A 16978-nucleotide genomic window follows, 5' to 3' on the forward strand; every position below is an offset into this window, starting at 1 on the left:
CTCTTCGTGCTCAGGTGTAAATGAGACGTAATATTTGCTCTTGGTTTGGTTCTCCTGTACAGAACCTTGCAGTACAACAGAAACCTAAAAACATTATTTGTAGTTGTTATTCTTAGTTGTTCTGCTGCCTAAATACCACAGGGTCTGATTATGAAGTTATTGAGCTGCACATACTTTACGACCTGCTTAAGTTCGAGGTCACAGCGTCTGTAGAGCAGCTGGAACATAATGAAGTCTACAAGGTTAAAGTTTTCTCTTCAGTTATTGTTCTTTCTGCTGCTTGGTTTGATGGATCTGAGAGCTTTTGTTTTTATTATTGTTATTATAATTATCATTAATATTTTACTCTCTAGAAGCTTTAAAATAGTGTTTGTGTTTGAAAAAATTGATTTAAGAATTGAACAGAAACATCTGTCCTTCTGAAAATGGCCCAAAGGCACGGAGACAAAGTCAAAGGATGCAACCTGTAACTTTCTCTTCCTTCATGTCAGGACCATCATCCATGATTTATATAAAATGCATATAGCAACAGTAGCACTTTAGTTTGGACTTTATGATTTCTGTAACTGGAAAATATTATTTTGTTTAAAGACAGAAGTGACCGCATAGTTGCAACATCAAAGGGAAATATTAATTAATTAGCATCAAGTATATTTGTTGCTTAAGTGTTTGCACTATAACTTAAGTAGGATTATAACTTTTAAGGAAGGAAAGATTTCAGATATTTAGTTCACTGTTTCAGTTATTTTATATGAAATTAAAACATTTACGTTGGTCAAATATGATGCTCTAAATCAAATAAAAGTTTGAAAATAAATGATGTATTTTTAAATGCTGCAACAAATGTTCACAAAAAGTAACTATAATTAAAACCAGTTAAACAAAATCAAATGTTTGAATCATGCTTAACCAAATGCCAGGCTGGAGAGCTGAACCTAAAGTATACGTAGAAAGATTTCAACATCTGAGCAGTTTTTAATGTTTTTATCACATATAAATGTCACAGCAGTGGGTCCTGGCCCAATGCTTTGTGTTTTTGGTTTTCTTTGACTCTTGTTTTTCTTGGTTTTTGTTCTTCTTATTTATCAGGCTCTCAGTAATCTTAGTTCTCCCTCCCTCAGTGTTCATTTCAGCCTGTGTTTAGTTTCTGTTCCCGTGTCCCACGTTTCATCGTTTCATGTCGAGTCAGCCCTGTCTCTCTGTTTCCTGTGTCTCCCCAGTCAGCCTCGGGCACTCATGTGTGATACAGAGTAATAAACCTGACTACATTTACTACACTCTCTTTATTACCTGTTACTTTAAAATTCATACACTAATTATGTCTGCCCATCTCTCTAATGTGAAGGTCAAAGGTCAACATCCCAGTGACATAAGAATAATCCCAAAGGGGCAAAGGCAGCGGTTAATTTAGCACATTTAGCATTAAGGGTACAGCAAGGATATACTTTTACTTATTGTGGCAGGGGTGTGGTCTCTGGCCTGCTGCAGTGGAGGCTGGTGGCGGGACGTTGGACGGCACAGGTGAGGGTGATGGAGCTCATGACTCTCCCCTTTATAGTGACGGAGGAGACTGGCGTGGGGGAAGCGTGTAGTGGAGGAAGCCGAGGAGAGAGCTGGTTTCTGGCTACAAAGACGGCGTCAAACCAGAAAAGATTGCTCGTGGTCAAATGTCAAAGGAGCTTGCAAAGAAAAGCGTCTGGACTTCTTTAAGTTACTTGAAGACGTTTCACCTCTCATCCGAGAAGCTTCTTCAGTTCTAAGGTCAAATGGTGGAGAGTCCCAGATATAAACCTAGTGGGAGTGACCCCCCACAGAGGGACAAAAGGACCCCCTGATGATCCTCTAATCGCCTGAGCCAAGGTGTGAAACTGGGTGTGGGTCCCAATCAGCAAGAGTTTCGGGTGTGTTCATTGTGAAACCTGGCCCCACCTTATCATGCGAATTCCTGAGATCAGATGGCCCAGGATGTGAGTGGACGTTAAGGCGTCTGGGAAGGGATCTCAAAACTGGATTATTGACGGCAGAGAGTTGATGTCGTAAACTCCGCCTCTGTTCAAAGATGGTCGCTCACAGTGGACATAGATGCTTCTTTCACTCCTCTTTCAAACCATCTGTCCTCTCCGTCCAAAATGTGAACATTGGCATCCTCGAAAGAGTGTCCTTTATCCTTAAGATGCAGATGGACTGCTGAGTCTTGCCATGCGCTTGTGAAGTGGCTGTTTGGTCTCTCCAATGTAGAGGTCTGGGCATTCCTCGCTGCACTGTAGAGCATACACCACATTGTTAAGTCTGTGTTTTGGCGTTTTGTCTTTCGGGTGAACCAGTTTCTGTCTGAGCGTGTTGCTGGGTCTGAAATACACCAGGATGTCATGCTTGGAGAAAACTCTCCTGAGTTTTTCTGATACTCCGGCTACATAGAGGATGACAATGTTGTTGCATCTGTACTTCGTATCCTCCCTCGCTGGTGTCTGATCTTCTTTTCTGTGCCTCTTTGCTGACAGAGGCTCCTTTGACTACGATGACCTGGATGACTGAGAACCTTCACAGACACTTGTGGTCAAATAATGTGTTTTGCAGCACGCAGGACAGACAGCGCACAATGTGCTTTGAAGTAGCAGCCAAGAAAGGTGTAATTTAAGTCTACGAACAGTGAACACCCGTGTGCACACCTGTGTGGCTTGTATTCAAATGGTTTCCACATGTAATGGTCTGCAAGAGGATGTAGCGAGCCATAGCCCCGTCCCCCAGGGCATGAAACAGGCATGGAGGAGATCCAGGCCCCAGAGTGCGAGAGCCCAAGGAGGACCACCGGAGGGGCATCTGTGCCACCCTCATGGGAAGGGCTGAGGATCCCCAGACGAGGCATCACCCAGTAGCCACCGAGCAGAAGCTAGAGGGGGCTGCACCGGCGTGCCCAACGGCTCCGCCGGCAGCCAGCTGTGCCAGAGTGAACCGAGCCGCAGGCCCAGAGGCTGGAGGCCCGAGGGCCCCCTGCACCCCGGAGGAGGCCTGACCGAGCAACAGGCGCCAGGCCCCGCCAGGTAGCCACCGGGAGTGAGCTGGTACATACCTGAGTGCCCAGCCCCGGACACCAAGAACCACCAATGCACCGACCCCTGAGGGCATCAGTCACCAGCAGGGAGTGTGGTGAGGGGAGATAGGCCTTGGAGGGCCTGGGAGTTCCCAGAGAAGTGGAGTCTAAGACCCGACCTGACATATAGACACAGACAAACAGGCACACACAGACACAAACATGCATTCCCACCCTCATGCACACATATACAAACATTCAGCACTCACCCAACGTAAGGACTGACATAAATGGACATGTACACACAATCACACTCCCCAAACATACTCTATACCCCGGGTCCAGGTACCCTCGCCCCCAGAGGGGGAAACAGAACCCAGACCCAAGAGATGTTACCCTTCCCCCTGGGGTGGAGGCAAGCAGACCGTCCCAGGCTCCGCAGCAGCAGGGAGGCCAATCGGACAGCCAACATCTCCTCCCAGCCCCCCCGCCCCAATGGCTAGCAGAGAACGGGGGTGTGTGAAGACCCCATACCTCCCTCCTCCCGCTCATGTGTAGTGTTGCTGCGTGTTGCTCTAAAGTGCATTTAAAACTAAAAAATGGTGCTGCTGCCAGAGAGCAGCAGGTGTTAGCATGGCCCCTCCCGAGAACCCTCAATGTCTACATGGATTTAAAATTGAGAGGTGGGCACCAGCGCCAGAGGTAGGTTTGAGTACACAGACCGTCCACTGGACGCCGTTAACGTGCCCACCCTCAAGGCCCTATATATATGTGTGTGTTATGAGAGTGTAAGTAATGTGGATGTCTAAGTTGTGAGATAAAATTGAGGCACAGGTGGCCAGAAGGGGAAAGAGGGGAGGGGGGGGGGGGGGGGATGTCTCACCTGCACCCCTGTGACACACCTGCACCCCAAGGCCCTACCTGTGTGGGTGAGTGTGGTGGAGCGGGAAGAGGGAGGTAGCCGGGGATGGGGAGGAAAAGGAGGGAGGGGAGGATGCCCCTCCCTAGGGCCAGCTCCCCCGCTGACCCCAGTAGGCACCCCCGTCCTCTGGTACCCACCAAGGCAAGGGAGCCCAGGTCCATCCAGACCGGGGCCTACGGTAGCACTGCCAAGCCCCACAGGACCCGGGGCAGCCCACCCTACCCACCGCAGAGGAAACTGTACCCACCCCAAAATGAACATATTTCAAGTAAACAGCTGGACTGATCAGGTCCAAACACAGAGTGATAAACTTGTCAAACAGCTGTCATATCTTTATATAGAAGCTCTTTATAAATGCTGCTCACTGCAGTCTGTTTACTAATAATGTCAAAGTGTTAGAAACATCAGAATGGTCTTTGTTCACAGAAACCTGTCTGGGATCCTTTGTTGTTCTTTTGATGCAGAGTTACATTATAAATATAAAGAGTTATTTCAGAGTCTCATCAGTTTTCCTGCATGTCTTTATTTAACACATCAGCAGGGCTGAAGCTCTCATGTTAAACACACACTGATCTATGGACACGTTCATGTGTTTCTAACAGAACCAGGCTGTTATCAGCCTGCACTAACATTATGTCACACACACTGAATGTAACAGTGACAGTTTACATCATCACACAATCAGCTGTGATTGTTTCACTGTCATCAAACGAGTCAACAGGAAGTAGAATCAATAGAAACCAATCATTTACTGACAGCATGTCTGATGGAAATAAGTGCAGATTATGTATGAAGTCTAACTGCACACAGTAACTGTGTTACAATAAGGACTTAACAGCGCCCTCTGCTGGAGTGTTTCACACTGAGAGCAGCTTTCCTCTGAATTCAGTGAGGTTATGACTGAAATTATTGGTTTAGTCGGTTTTATAAAGACCAGACCAGTAAAAACAAGAGTGTCTCTGCTGTCTGTGAGGAGATGGAGCCGAACATCAAGCTGTGCTGTTTCACAGTGAAGCCAGGCGGCTGTCACCAGGAAAAGTCTTGTCCTGAGTTTTTGAGCTCAGAGAGCAGATCAGATGTTTTTGGAGCAGGAGCACAAGTATGAAGTCGCAGAGTTAGTGATGAGAGCTTCCTGGCAAAACTGGCCTACCTGAGTGACATATTTGGAAATGAAGTAAATCTACAGCTTCAAGGGAAAGATGAAAACCTCCCTCAGGTCACAAGATCAGCTATGTCACTGGAAAGCTTGCAGTGTGGGGCAGGAGACTCGATGAAGGAGACACAGATTCATTGGAGAACCTGCATGAATTTGTTGACACTACTGACGATGATGCCGCCTCAGTGACTCCATATATCAAGCAGCATATTTCATCACTGATGGGATACTTTTAAAAGGACTTTCATGAAAACAGTTCCCAGCATGACCAGCTCCAACTGGTTTCAGCTTTGCAGAGCAGAACCAGTTCATTGACGTCTGACTCCACACTGAGACTGCAGTTCACATCACAGACACTGAGTGGATTCTGGCTGAGTGTAGAGAAGCAGTATCCACTCTGAGGGCAGCAGGCTCTGGGCGTTCTTCTTCCTTTAGTCTCATCTTTGTGAGGCTTCTCTGCTGCTGCTGCAGACCAAGTCCAGGTCCCAGCTAAACACTGAGCAGGAGCTGAGAGCTGCAGGATCCTGCTTCAAAGCTGCTTTGAAAAGCTGTGCACTGCAAAACGTGCTCGTCGGAGCCATTAATGCTGACTTTGTTATTTTGATCAAAGAAAGAAATCAGCACAAACTGTTTGATTCGTTTTTGTTTTGTAGGTTAAAGTGTTTCATATATTGTGCTCCTGAGTTAATGTTGCTGATCAGTTTGAATTCATTTTGATTGTTTATGGAGTTTATTTCATTTTATGTTTCAGTATCAAACGGTTCAAATGTTTATAGTTTTAGTAAGGATTTCTTTTTTATTGAAGGTAAATTGTTGCACTTTACATTGTTTCCATCTAAAAGTGTTACATTGTTTCTCTTCCAAACTAAAAAGTGTTTCTGCTGCAGCTTCCTTTCACTCTTTATCATTTTCCAGTCAGTGAAAGTCTTTTTGTGTCCTCCTAAAGTCCACCGTGCTCACAGTGAACACTCGTATGCTGTTGTGCTGTCACAGACTGTTATCAGCCGTGTAGCCGCTCATACCTCATTTATTCTTCTTGTTCTACCGTCAGACCCAGGCGCACAGCTTTGGTTGAAGTTCTTATGTTTGATTTCATAACAGCTCTTCAGATTTCCACTCTTTATAACTTTATAAGTATTTTTGACAAAGCCATCTTCTTTTACTCATCCACTCAGCAAGCTCCCAACATAGTAACCTATCAACTCACATACCCACATAGCTTGTTCTTCTTTGTCGTTTTATTGGCAGTTGGTGGTGCATTACTGCCAACAGCTGGCTGGGAGAGTGGACCAGCATGATGCTAACCTGCATAGCTGCGTGTCGCGCCAGTTCAAAAGTCAGCCACGGCAGCCGGCAGGAAGAAACTATCCAACTACACGGTAAATTAGAAACTGCTTTGTGATCCGGACAAAATCCTCTTGGGGTCTGGATTTGGACCGGAGTCCAGGAGTTGGGGACCCCTGTTATAGTACCATATCACCCTATTAGAGCACTTCGCTCTCACTCTGCAGGCCTACTTGTTGTTCCTAGAGTATTTAAAGTAGAATGGGAGGCAGAGCCTTCAGTTTTCAGGCCCCTCTTCTGTGGAACCAGCTTCCAGTTTGGATTCAGGAGACAGACACTATCTCTACTTTCAAGATTAGGCTTCAAACTTTCCTTTTTGCTAAAGCATATAGTTAGGGCTGGACCAGGTGACCCTGAATCCTCCCTTAGTTACACTCAAAGAAATCTGTTGTTGTGGGCGTAGTTGTCTGCTGCTGAAAACTCCAGTGATTTTCCTGCAGTTTGACATCTAATGTGATCTTGTGAACTTCGTGAGTCCAGGTAACGAACCACTCTGACTAGATTGTATCCTGTCATCTCAACAAGAACAAGAATTAAGTGTCTGAATTTCATGCAGATGCTACATGATTTAATTATGTTCACCACAGAAACATGAAATTATTTAGTTCAAATCACAAGTTTGAATCTTGTACATGTAACATCCACCCAATAGGTGTAGGCTGCTGGGGGACTCCCATGATGCACTGGGTGTTTCTTCTTCACTCACTTTGTGTTAATACACCTCTACGTGTTTAATCATGAGTTATTATTCATATCTGGCTCCTCCACAGCACGTCTTTGATGTCTTCTTTCTCTCAGCCGAACTGGTCACATGGCTGCCCCTCCCTGAGCCTCGGCACATCCTGTGGCTGCAGAATAAGCAGCAGCTCTAATCAAACATGATCAATCCTCAAGTGTCAGTGAGAATAAAAGAAAAGGAAGTCATTTGTCATGAGAAGTGGGGCTCAGGAGGTGGAGCAGGTCACCTGACAATAGTAAGGTCGGTGGTGTCATGGTCCTGAGTCTGAGGACTCAGTGTTTTGTGTTTCCTTATGCTATTGTTCATTCCGAGTGTGTATTCTGTTGTGATTTTGCCATTTGTTAGGTTTCTGTTCTTTGCCTGCCTGCTCCCACTTCTCTGTGTTCCCTCTGTCTGTCCATGGTGTTATTGTGTCTGCTCATGAGTCTGCCTGTCATGTTCAGTGTCCTGTCTGATTCTGTGTCTGTTAGTTTCCTGTTTTATTCTGAAAGTTCATGTCTCATGTCAGTGTGTTCAGTTTTACCTCTCCCCTGTCTCGTTAGCCTTATTGCTCCCAGCTGTGTCTCCCTCCTGTGGCCCATTCCCTGATTACTCCCCGTGTATTTAAGCCCTGTGTTTTCCTGTGCTCTCTGTCGCGTCGTCTGTTTAGTTCCATGTCAGTCTGCATTATTCTGTTACCTGGTATTCATTCTGCGTCTCTCTGCCATCTCTCTTTGTGCATTTCGCTCCTCCTCCCGTGAGTGTTTGGTTTAAGTTTTGTTCTTTAGTTTTCCCAGTTTAGGTTTGTTTACTCCCCGCTCTGCTCTTCCTGTTTTGTCACCTTCTCACCGCTGTAAATAAACACTCACTCGCACCCCAGCCGGTACCTGCATTTTGGATCCTTTTTTCAATACACCACACGACTGCTGTGCAGCCGTGACAGGTGGTTTGATCCCTGCTGCTCCAGTCTGCATGCCAAAGCATCTTTACTGGTCGTGTTACTATGGTAACCCAGAGGAGTTTACTATGATAAGTATTAATTAATTCATTAAATGAGACAATCAGTCAAAAGTCAATCATTCATTTTTAATCAGCAGTGTTTTTGGAATCATCACATAAATTTAAAACAAAACCAAAAATGCTGAACAAGTTTGTAAAGTTTTTTCTAAGCCAGTCGTCACAAACGTCTGTAAGTTTGAAGGTTTTCAGCTGACAGACGTTCAGGTAGTTTCATCGCTCTGGTTTGGAGGATTCAATGTTTATTAATCGTCCCTTCAGACGACCAAAGGCTGCCACGTGTACGGTAACAGCACAGACACGTGACAGACTAGACTTTCATGTGACAGCGTTTAATCTGTATAAGGTGACGTTGACATATTTTGGAGGCGTGTTGGTCACCAAACTGAACGTGTTCACTCACTGGAGTCTGTGTGGTTGTTGTTGTTGTTATTCACAGTCTTCTCTCTGACTTTGATGATGGTCCCATTTCCTTTAGACACAGTTAAAGATGGAATCTCCACAGTCACTTTACAGATGTATGTTCCTGAATCCTCTGATGTTTGAAATGTTCAAAGATGAGTCTTTGCCTCCTTTTTCAGAGACTTGGAGATTGATTTGCGTTGGTCTCTCTCTTAATTATTGTTTGATTTTTCAGCCAGGCCACTCTGAATCTTTCAAACGTTCTTGTCCAGCAGCAGGTGATGCTTACGGTCTCTCCCTCCATGACAGAAACATCTGGACTCTGGGTCACAACAAACATGCCCGATGAAACAGCTGCAAGAGACACAAAACTGTGGGTCAGTACAAAAGTTGGTTCTGTTCATCTGGACGCAGCGTTTTGTGGGAGAAACGTGTCGTCATCATCAGGTGACGTCTTCAGTCTCAGCTGCAGGTTTCAATCTTACAAACAGGACATTTGCATAATGACTGAAACCAGCCCACTGGGGCTGAGGTCAGTTCCTTCATCTTAATCATGCAAATTCTCATGACCATTGATCAACAACCACTGATCCATGTCCATGAGTCCCATTCACAGAGAGTTGGGGAATGGCTGCAATCACAGCATGTAAGATGGTGACAGATGGACCCTTAGGCCCCTCCTCCATTCAGAGATGGTCTTTCCCTTTTCACGTAAATGGCCTCCTTGACTCCGCCCTCAAACCAGCGTTCCTCCCTGTCCAGGATGTCACATCCTCATCATTGAAAGAGTGTCCACTGGCCTGTAGGTGTAAATAGACTGCAGAGTCCTGGCCTGACGAGGTGGCTCTTCTGTGTTGTGCCGTCCTCTCAGCCAGAGGTTGTTTGGTTTCCCCGATGTATAAATCCTGACAATCCTCCTGCACTTAACAGCGTACACTATGTTACTCTGTTTGTGTCGGGGGACCCGATCCTTGGGGTGGACCAGTTTTTGGTGCAGCGTGTTGAGGTGTTTAAAAGCCACAGAGACCCGGTGTTTAGAGAAAATGCGTCTCAACCAGGGGCGATTCTAGGATCAGAGCTTTGGGGGTGCTGAGCACCCAGAGAGCTGCCCAGCCAGGCAAGATAAACTTTACTCGTCACGATGAGACGTCTTCCCCGTCTCTGTCAGTCCCTGCATCCCTACATGCCTCCAGTTGTCCCAAGTTCTCTCTGACTGTCTCCTTGGTGCATTTAAACCCCTGTTCCTTCCTGTCCTCGTCGTCTGTTGTCTTCGTCTCCGTTATCAGTCATCCTAATTTTACCCTCTCTGTGCAAGTCTGCAAATGTCTTTATTAAATCATAAGATTCTTAAATTCATCAAGTCTCAAAACATGACATCACTGTTTTGTACATTTTAACACAATTTAATAAACATGCTTCAGCCAGTACCTTTTGATTAGCCTTGTCTCGGTTTCTTGCTTTGTGGTAGATCTTTATTGTTTTCACTGAGATATTTGAATGCTAATCAATAAATCAATATTCAATTTAAAAAAAAAAAAAACCTCTAATCAAACAGTTTTTGAAAAGTTTGTAACAAAACCATCAAATCTGATCAAGGTTATTTAAACGCTGCAAAAGAAGAATGGATTGGAATAAAAACATACATATCCTGACCTTAATTACTGGGGAGAATAATGAATGATGCTCATAGTGAGTAAAAAGTAAACTGAGTGATTTTTGGACAGACTTTTAAAGTGTTCGTATAATATAATACAGATACATAAACATACACTCCAAAAATAGAGTCCTTGAAATGTACAAATGTACAAAATATTAATTTAAAAAATTATAAAAATGGAGGCAACTGTGCCTATGGTACAATGTATAAAAAGCTCTTCACTGCAGACACGACTAACATGGCTCTGCAGATTGTTTCTTTTATTTTAACGTCACCTCACCTCGAGGTTGGCAAATCTATCAGTGTTTGGTGATCAACTCTCTCAAGCAGTTTAACAGTTTCTGCTGTAACTGTCACTGCTCCCTGTCTGCTTCCTTACCTGATTCTTCCTGACCTTGTTCTTTCCCCTCTTTCCTCTCCCCCTCTTTGAACTGATAATCACACGCAGATGTCACACAGTGGAAATTTGTGTTTTTATGTTTTATCAATCTGTGTATTGGTACATAGTGTTGATTTTATTTGCATGATTTTATTGTGATATTTATATATTGCATGTTTGTTTATTGATATTTATACGGCATGGTTTTATCCTTATATTTATATTATGTGTGTTAATGTTGTACCATGTTCCTTTAACCCACTGTGGACTAAACAGACAATTGTAGGCACCTGTGAGGTGGGGGCGTTCCCCAAGGTGGCCTATCAGCCACCAGGTTGACCTGTTAAAGGGGATAGTGAGCGCAGAGACAAGAAGAGGTGTGACGCACGAAAGGTGAGCAGGAGAAAAAGGAACGGGTGCAAGCCCGCACGTGTGTGGAAGGAACTGCTGTGGGGTGCCGCGAGTCGTTCGGCGATCCAGTCCCAACGCAGGAACAGCAACAGTGGGTGGCGATGGCTGCAATGCACAACAGGGCAGGGATGCCCCTCTGCCTGCATCTGACGGTGAGACGAGGGAGTCCGTGTTCAGGTGTGGAGTGGGGCGGGACTGTGCGGCGACGCGCTGTCAGCAGGAGACAGGTCTGCGATAGGAGCCTCCTCCCTGGTCTGCTGCTGACGAGTCTTACCATACTGGAAGAGAAGTTCCTCTCCTGTCTCTTTCATATAAGGACCACTCGCCCATGTGTGACTTGACTGTGGGATTATGGGACTGTGGGAGGGTAATTTTAGCTTATGGAAAACATGTTTTAGCCTTGTTTTAATAGTGTATAGTTATTTCTGCCGGCAGGGTTTTTAGCGGGTTGCAACAATATTTTTATTGTATACGGGGAATTTTATCTTGTATTTGTGACTCTGGCTGTGTTTTTTTTTTTTATGGAAATAAATGGTGTTTTAAGCCAGTTTAGTTTCTGTGCCCTGAGCGCTGACCCGCTCACTCCCCTTCCTCTTGTATGTGAACGGACTTGGAGGTGAAGATTTAGGTCCACCAGTCTTAGTGGCTACTGTTATGGTTCAAAAATATTGGAGATGGACACCAGAGGAAAAACCCACAATAACAACACTGGTCCGGTCGGGTTGAGTCAAACGATGATTTAATGATCACACACGTGGGAGATGGACACTGTATGCAGACAGTCTCAGATCTCATCTCAAAAAACACATCTCCATAGTTTTATGAAATCAGGGTATTAGAACGCCCCCTCATGCGTAGTGACAGGTGTAATACAATCAATGTTGACAATTTTATTTAACACAAAGAATAACATTGTCTCCTTCCCGAGGGCAGACGCTAACTGCCCCCCGTCTCCTGGAACCGTCTGTACCCTGCTGAGACACAACATGGCAACTACAAGGACTCTTTCATTTATTAAGACCATCAGTGTGTATTGCTCTAAATCAAGTATATAATATTAAATGAATATTGCTGGATCAGCTACTTCTACTTAAAACATATTAAAACATGACTAAGCACAAAATCATCAAGAATGACATCTTATAAGTGCTGTGTAAGCGCGTGCGGCCTTCCAAGCTCAAAGCCTTTGCCCTCCATAGATCAGCCAGACTCGCGCTGGCTGTAGCTTTTAACCTTTAATTACCTTGAGCACAACTCTAGAATGAGCAACAAGCTGCAATGTGTATGGAATGATCATGGTTACATCTGCAATGGAAAATCATGTTATTATTCTGGTACCTGTAAAAAAGATCAAACTAAAGTTATCACCATCACTGTAATGCAAAGAATAATGTAAGATCAAAAACTTCAATTCATGCTTAATGCAAAGCTGGTTATATACTTCTAATGAACTAATAATGGCATATTAAAATATTAAATGATAATGAGAAAAACATCCCCTCCTTATTCTACAATTCCCTCTGTTGACCTCTGGAGAATCCAGAGGTCACAAACAGTTGTGTCCCTCCTTGGCCTACACATTCAGTTCCACATGCATCATTGGCATCATGGACATTGGAGTAATGACTCCAGGGTCCACTGCCCTCACAGACATACTTTTGAACATTCTTCTGGCACAAGGGATGAGACAACAACAAATAACCATAATACCCACCACAACAGACAAAGAAAACATGACCGAAGCGATGACCCCCTTCCACCGTCCGAACACTGAGGTCAGCCAGCCTTCTAACGGATTACCAACACCGGAGTGATCATGCATAGTTTCAGAAAGGCTCTTTAGGCCCTCCAGAGCCTTGGTTACCGACCCATCTGGAGCAGTATTGTTTGGAATAAAGGTGCAACACTGGTCGGCAAACATAGCACACACGCCCCCCTTTTCCGCTAACAACATGTCAAGGGCCATTCTATTCTGCACTCCCATTAACGAGGTCGGACCCACCTGCTCCGCTAGCCCCTCCAATCCGTCTCTGGTCAGGTTAGAGAGCCTCAGTACATTGTAATGAACATAATTAATCCTATCTACATTCTTGTTTGGAGTCACTGGAAAGAAAGCAGAAATTATTGGAATATTTTCAAACCCGGCTGCTATTTGGTCAACAAGTTTAAATTCATTTGGAACCCCCCTGGGCACTCCAATGGAGTCGATCCAGGTGGGGGAATTCATTTACCACCCCCAAACTTAAATACATAGATTGTTCGCGATGCCAATTCCCCAATGATAAAGTTAACGCGTTTCCAGAGGGGCTAAAATCCCTCTGTAGTTTAAGCCCGTTTTCTGATCCTGATTCTAACGGTTCCCAATTTTGCCCAGTGTAACCCCTTACCTGGTCCCAATTACGGCACCAGCTGTCATACGGACGATTTCCCCTCTCGCAGTGCGTACTCACTGAATAATCCCAACAGACCCACACATTGTATCCCCTCCAAGCACTGCCGACGTCCCTGCAATTAACAACATCACACAGATCAAACGTAAAGGAAGTTGTGGAGCCAATAACATAATCTAATTCTAAACCACCATATGTGCTGAGACACTCATCCTTTTTACCAGAGACCTCGCGCTTCACTCTTGCCCGCAACCTTGAATCACTATGGACCACGCGTGATGTACTTGGTGTATCAAACAACGCCGGACTGGCATGGCCTCCGTGCTCAGACTGGTTTCCCGGGTCGGTCTGCAACAAACAAATCAAAAAACAAATAGCCATGATTAGCAACATAGTTAACATCAAACTCATAATAATTTTAAACATTGTGATGGCTTTTGAGACTCTTCTTTCATCACCAGTGTCTAATTGTTGTGATGGCATGGTGGTATGTGAATGTTATGGTGTAGTAAAAAGTTCAAAGCCCTTTATCAGAGCCTCTCTCTTGTTTTAGGTGTTCAGTGTGGTACCGCTCCTTTTCGTTGGCGCGGCGATCTCCTCCTTGGCTGCTCTTCTTTCTTCGACCTTCCGGGTAGACTACCGGTCGGTCCGTTGCACAGGTGTGAGGGATTATTGTGCCGCTCAATTTCACCTGCGTCGGGTTGAGATTGATCCTTCCCCACGAAGCCCTCGTGCGCAGCTGCGCACTGCGTCCAGTGATACCAGGTGTCGCCTTTCCCCTTCAGTTGGACCGCTGTCGCCGTCCGAGCCGATACCTCATATGGACCAGTCCAGCGGGGCTCCTTCCACTTTCGTTTGATGACTCTCAGCCACACTGTTTTCGCGTCTGGGACCTCTCCTTCTCCTGTGGGCCCTTTACAAGCCGCCTGTTTCGTGAAACTGGACACTAGCGCCTTTAGCTCGTTCCAGTAGTCTGCGTGGGACCGGTTCCCCTTTTTGTCCCGTTCACCCGAGCCCACCGTCCAAGGTGCCGGAAACTGTCTCCCGGTTTGCAGCTCGTATGGTGTAAAACCCACTTCCGGTTTTACTGCTGGCTTAGGATTGTGTGCCCCACAGATTAAGCACATCCTGGCCTTCTCCCTTATCATTCCTCGCAGCTCAGGATGCCACCAATGACACAAATTTCTTTCCATCTGGGCTCTCCCCACGTGAGCAAGTCCGTGGGCTTCATCCACCTTCTGTTCTGCCATTTTGGCTGTCAGCACGGGGCGCCCATCTGGCCCCCTCCACAAATGTCCATCCTGCCAGGCTCCTTTGTTTTTCCACACCCCCTTTTCCTCTGGGGATGCCTCCTCCTGGGCCCGTTTAACTTCCTCAATCAGGTCAACAGGTATCTCTTCTTCTGATGTTACCTGTATCATTTGTCTCTGTCCTTTGTAGCCTGCGGCCTCCTTTGCGGCTTCATCTGCTCTCTGGTTTCCTTTTTCCACCATACTGGTTCCTTGGGAGTGAGCTTTGCATTTTATAATGCTCACCTCCTCTGGGTCAGCCAAGGCCTTTTCCAGTTCCTCCATTTCATGTTTGTGGGAAATAGGTGCATTGGTTGCTGTTCTGAATCCTGCTCTTTTCCACTGAGGCAGCTCCACATGCGCTGCTCCAAACGCATATGCCGAATCGGTGTAGATGTTCACTCTCCTGTTCTTGGCTAGTCTCAAAGCTCGAGCTAAGGCTATCACTTCAGCTCTCTGGGCCGACTGCTTTCCCTCAATCCTTCCTGACTCTCTGACCTGATAATCTCCTTCTACTCTGCAGACCACCGCATACCCTGCTTTCAGTCCTCCTTCGTCTCGGTGGCAACATCCATCGGTGAACCAGTCCTCAGCTCCCGGTATGGGTTCGGCCTTCAGGTCCTCTCTAATCTTTTCCTCGATCTGTGCTCTTTTGGCGCAGTCATGTGGTTCCCCTACACCCATTAAATCTGCCATGTTAATTCCTTCATGTGTGAATGTCAAGTTTGGGGCCTCTAAGACTTTGCTCAGTCTCTGTTGTGCCCGTGGTGACATACAAAATGCTTGTGAATTTACGTATGCCACTATGCTATGTGTAGTGAGTATTTTTAGTGGGTGTTCTCTCACTACATGTGCTGTTTTTTGGATAATTCTAGCAACCCCTGCTGCATGTTGTGTGCATGTAGGATGCTTTGCTTCTGTTGGATGTAGTTTTACACTAACATACATGAGCACTTCTCTACCCCCCCCTTTTTTCTGAAACAACACTCCATTTACAATTGAGTTTGTTTCAGAAACATCCAAATAGAATGGCTCATCATAATTGGGTGTGGCTAAATCTGAGGCCCTTGACAAATCCTGTTTTACCCTAATAAATGCGGCTTCAGCTTCAGGCGTCCAAGGCAACTCAGCCTTAAAGTTTCGAACACCAACTTGCTTCATTAGGCCCCTTAAAGGGGCAGTTTTGCCTGCATAATCCGGAATGAACTGCCTGCTGTAACCTGTTAAACCAAGAAAAGAAAGCATTTCTCTCACAGTTCGCGGTTTTGGGTGTGTCAAAATTTGGTCTCTGTGTGTGTTCATCAAACCCACTGATTTGTGTGCGATTACCCGGCCCAAAAAGGTCACTTCAGGGCGAACTAACTGCAGCTTGTCTTTACTTACTTTAAAGCCACATTCCGCCAACCTATTCAACACAACGAACGATGCCGCTGTACAATCCGCTGCTGACGGGGCTGCAATGAGAAGATCATCAACATATTGTATTAATGTACAATCATTAGGCAAATTACATGACGACAGGGCTTCTTTAAGCACCTGATTGAAAATGCCTGGAGAAAGTGCAAAGCCTTGCGGCAAACGTGTGTATCTGAGTTGTTGGCCTCTGTATGTGAATGAAAAAATGTCTCTGAGTGACTCATGCAGAGGAAGACAAAAGAATGCATTTGCCAGGTCAATGCACGTGAACCACTTTTGGTCACATGTGATAGCTGATAAAGCTGTGTACGGATTTGGTACCGGTGCAGTAGTAGAGAGCAATATTTCATTAATGGCTCTCAAATCATGTGCCATACGGTATTTTCCTGTTCCATGTTTCTCCACTGGTAGAATTGGTGTGTTCCACAGTGAGTGAGAGGGCTCTAACACCCCGGCCCTTGACAGGCCTTCTATTGTTTCTGTAATTCCTGCCTCTGCTTCAGGCTTGTGTTTATACTGTGGTCTATTGATTGGTGTGTGTGACTTGAGCTGGAACAAGACAGGAGGACTCTTAGCTAGGCCAACATCCGTGGGCCCTTTTGACCATAGACTGTCAGGCAGATTCGACAGTCCAGCAACTGCGTGAGGATGATCTACACACTCCTCACCATGTGTTTTTGAAATTTCTTTATGTTCCAAGATCACTGTATCCTCACAGGCACAAGTTATGCGATAGGTTTTACAATTTGGAGCATAAGATAAGTTAGGAATTTGGGTTCTTTGCCACCCTGTGTCGTCCAGTGCTCGCCTGACCATTGGACCTAGATCACCTGCACCATGACCTTG

At 45.5% G+C, this 16978-nt stretch overlaps 1 protein-coding gene across 1 annotated transcript in view; it reads left to right on the forward strand.

Moving 5' to 3' along the window:
* Nucleotides 1-16978, forward strand: part of LOC309702189 (protein NLRC3-like) — a 306079-nt gene that overhangs the window by 142044 nt on the left and 147057 nt on the right. The gene's annotated exons all lie outside the window — the stretch shown is intronic.

Source organism: Aulonocara stuartgranti (assembly GCF_965226115.1).
Source record: "Aulonocara stuartgranti genome assembly, chromosome: 3".
Taxonomy (NCBI): Eukaryota; Metazoa; Chordata; class Actinopteri; order Cichliformes; family Cichlidae; genus Aulonocara; species Aulonocara stuartgranti.